The 3,864-nt window shown below is 52.8% G+C and overlaps 2 non-coding genes across 2 annotated transcripts; both read right to left on the bottom strand.

Annotated features, from left to right (window-relative positions):
- Nucleotides 1-146: 146 nt before the first annotated feature.
- Nucleotides 147-308, bottom strand: LOC138352822 (5.8S ribosomal RNA). The gene has a single exon (XR_011222900.1). It is a non-coding gene; the product is annotated as a 5.8S ribosomal RNA (ribosomal RNA).
- Nucleotides 309-956: 648 nt separating this feature from the next.
- Nucleotides 957-2,828, bottom strand: LOC138352794 (small subunit ribosomal RNA). The gene has a single exon (XR_011222866.1). It is a non-coding gene; the product is annotated as a small subunit ribosomal RNA (ribosomal RNA).
- Nucleotides 2,829-3,864: the final 1,036 nt, after the last annotated feature.

Here is a 3,864-nt window from a genome sequence, read left to right as displayed (position 1 = left end):
GGGGGACTCCCGGTTTGCCTCCTGCCTTCTCATTCGGGGGGCAGTGGCGGGCGTCGTTCCCCAGAGCAGGCCAAAGCGCATCGTTGAGCCTGCCAAAGAGCAGAATATGGAGGCCGCAACAGCTACTCGCCCGATGGATGTTATTCCGACCCTCGCGCAGGAGTGGCGACAGTACACATATCAGGACTGCCGCCGCAATGTGCGTTCGACTTGTCGATGTATCTGGTATTCTTGCGATTCACATACCGACACGCAGTTAGCTGCGGTCTTCATCGACCCACGAGCCAAGTGATCCACCGTTAAGAGTTGTATATGTTTTTATTAAGGCCTGTCGGCCGTCTATCACTCCATCATAGGAGGACGTAATGTATGGGGGGTTTGATAGGGCTGGTAAGAGCCCGACTTTGGTTAGAAGACACATAAAATGCTTTTTTTCTCTCTCCCCTTTTTCCTCCTCTGCCGCACACGTACATTTACGTTTACAGTAGAGTGAAGGCGGGGAGGGAGGGGGCCCACTGGGAAGCGTGTCAAGGAAAACCCAGCACTAGACGCCGCCAGAGTAGCAGGCGCCGGCCCTGTCAACGAGAGGAGCAGTAGCGTCTTCGCCTGCTGCTTTCTCTCTATGGTGTGGGTGCCGGAAGCCACTGAGCGACCGGGGACAAGGAAGAAAGATGTCGGTGACGGGTGTCGCGAGCCCCAACAGATGACTCTAAAGCAGTATACGGCGCTAGGACTGTGACCTGCGCCGGTCGGACTGACTGACATGTCATGTCAGTCCGACATCACAGACCTGTTATTGTCTCACAGTGGGTGTTGATCTCCCCGCCGTTTATCCGCTTTCTCCTTTCCCACGGCAATTGGGTGCGGCTCCCAAGGCTACCCTTGCCTTCTTCGCATTGAAGAACACTCGAACGACGACGACGAGCCGATGGTTGCAGCTCTCGCGTCACAAACTGTAATGATCCTTCCGCAGGTTCACCTACGGAAACCTTGTTACGACTTTTACTTCCTCTAAATGATCAAGTTTGGACATCTTTCCGTCAGCTCGAGGCGAGAACCCCTTGCGCCGAGACGCGAGGGGTAGAACATCCAAGAGCGCCAGTCCGAAGGCCTCACTAAATCATTCAATCGGTAGTAGCGACGGGCGGTGTGTACAAAGGGCAGGGACGTAATCAGCGCAAGCTGATGACTTGCACTTACTGGGAATTCCTCGTTCATGGGAAACAATTGCAAGCCCCAATCCCTATCATGAAGGGGATTGAACGGGTTACCCGCTCCTCTCGGAGGGGGAGAACACGTTGATCTCTTCAGTGTAGCGCGCGTGCGGCCCAGAACATCTAAGGGCATCACAGACCTGTTATTGCTCAATCTCGTGCGGCTAGAATTGCCGCTAATCCCTCTAAGAAGAAGTTGCGAACTGGACACCAATTGCTGGAGATCCGTCGACTAGTTAATAGGCCAGAGTCTCGTTCGTTATCGGAATTAACCAGACAAATCGCTCCACCAACTAAGAACGGCCATGCACCACCACCCACCGAATCGAGAAAGAGCTCTCAATCTGTCAATCCTTCCGGTGTCTGGGCCTGGTGAGGTTCCCCGTGTTGAGTCAAATTAAGCCGCAGGCTCCACTCCTGGTGGTGCCCTTCCGTCAATTCCTTTAAGTTTCAGCTTTGCAACCATACTTCCCCCGGAACCCAAAGACTTTGGTTTCCCGGAAGCTGCCCGCCGGGTCATGGGAATAACGCCGGCGGATCGCTAGTTGGCATCGTTTATGGTTAGAACTAGGGCGGTATCTGATCGCCTTCGAACCTCTAACTTTCGTTCTTGATTAATGAAAACATCCTTGGCAAATGCTTTCGCAGTAGTTCGTCTTGCGACGGTCCAAGAATTTCACCTCTAGCGTCGCAGTACGAATGCCCCCGCCTGTTCCTATTAGTCATTACCTCAGGTTCCGAAAACCAACAAAATAGAACCGAGGTCCTATTCCATTATTCCATGCATAGACATTCAGGCCATTAAAGTAGCCTGCTCTGAGCACTCTAATTTTTTCAAAGTAAACGTGCCGGCCACTCGGGACACTCGATGAAGAGCACCCCGTGCGAGCCGGCGGGGCTAGTTAGCTGTTCGGAGCGTGACAGTAAGCACCAGGCGGTGTACCGTCAGTCCGGAACTGAGATCCAACTACGAGCTTTTTAACCGCAACAACTTTAATATACGCTATTGGAGCTGGAATTACCGCGGCTGCTGGCACCAGACTTGCCCTCCAATAGATCCTCGTTAAAGGATTTAAAGTGTACTCATTCCGATTGCGAGGCCTCGGATGAGTCTCGCATCGTTATTTTTCGTCACTACCTCCCCGTGCCGGGAGTGGGTAATTTGCGTGCCTGCTGCCTTCCTTAGATGTGGTAGCCGTTTCTCAGGCTCCCTCTCCGGAATCGAACCCTGATTCCCCGTTACCCGTTATAGCCATTGTAGGCGCATAACCTACAATCGAAAGCTGATAAGGCAGACACTTGAAGGATGCGGCGCCGGTGCGGAGACCGTGCGCTCAGCAAAAAGTTATTCAGATTCACCACGGGTGGGTTAACGGACCGAGGCCCGACCAGTTTTGAACTAATAAAAGCGCTCTTCCCTTGCGGTCAGAGACGTGATGCATGTATTAGCTCTAGAATTACCACAGTTATCCAAGTAAGTGGGTTTACAGATCCAATGAAACATAGCTGATTTAATGAGCCATTCGCGGTTTCGCCTTAACTCGGCTTGTACTTACACATGCATGGCTTAATCTTTGAGACAAGCATATGACTACTGGCAGGATCAACCAGGTAGCTCAACAGTACTACTGATATATAGTACACAAGACACACACACCCCTCGCTCCCCTCGGTTTTGCGTTTTAATCCTGCTTTGCAAGTTAAATCTCACTATGGACTCTCTAGCAGCCCGACAGTATGGCGTTATGTCGATACGTTAGACGAACAGAGGCGGAGGAGAGCAGTTACTCCGCGTGGACGAACGATCATAACTACCCCGCCGAGATTACTCCTGCTCGTCATTGTCGTCATTCAACACGGCAAGCTGGAAAAACAGGAGGAGGAGCAGTAGTAAGTGAGTAGGTGGTGGTGGTCTTTTTCGTTTTGGTAGGGACGCGAGTCTTATTTTCCTCGGCGTCACCCCTTTTATATGAAAGGAACCGTCGGAAATGCATCCGAGGTGCCGTGTGGTTTGTCGCCTCCTCGTTGGTGGAGAGAGGCGACGCCACAGTGTTTTTGTTCAGCCTTCCCATGACATGGAAGAAGGTTGGTGCTCTGTTCCCATGCACACAGACCGATCGATAGCTGACTCGATGTGCAGTCGTAGGCTGGAGAAGTGATCGCACGGAGATCGGAAGGAATCGTCGTGACACAATACAGAGGCGCTGCTTTGAAGGCCTCTCGAGCCTCACGACGTGCGCGATTACGGGCGCTCTCGCCTAATGCTACGTATGTCTAGCAGAATGCAAGTTCGCCTCGCGCACCGGACCCGAGATGCCGCAGCGTGTGCAGTGACAGTTCTCAGTTTGCATCGAGCATCGGGATCATGCTCTTGCGGGAAGGAGGATGATGGGGGGTTGTGTGGAGAGAGAGCTGCTGCCGAAACAAACTACTCACTCCAGGGAGGAATTGAAGGCAATTCTCGAGCCACACGACATGCGCGAGTTTCGCCGACCGTCTTCGCCCACTGTTACGTATGTCTAACACATGAACAAGATCGGTCGCACGCGCACACCGGACCCCGAGGTGCCTGGGCTCTGGAACCACACGACATGTGCGAGGAGGGCCGCCTTCGCCTGCAAGTTACGTATGTCTAACAAGACGCAATGGT

The sequence above is a fragment of the Procambarus clarkii genome, chromosome 5, assembly GCF_040958095.1.
Source record: "Procambarus clarkii isolate CNS0578487 chromosome 5, FALCON_Pclarkii_2.0, whole genome shotgun sequence".
NCBI lineage: Eukaryota > Metazoa > Arthropoda > Malacostraca > Decapoda > Cambaridae > Procambarus > Procambarus clarkii.
Note: the sequence above shows the minus strand (reverse complement) of the source record. Positions and strands in the feature narration are given on the sequence as shown.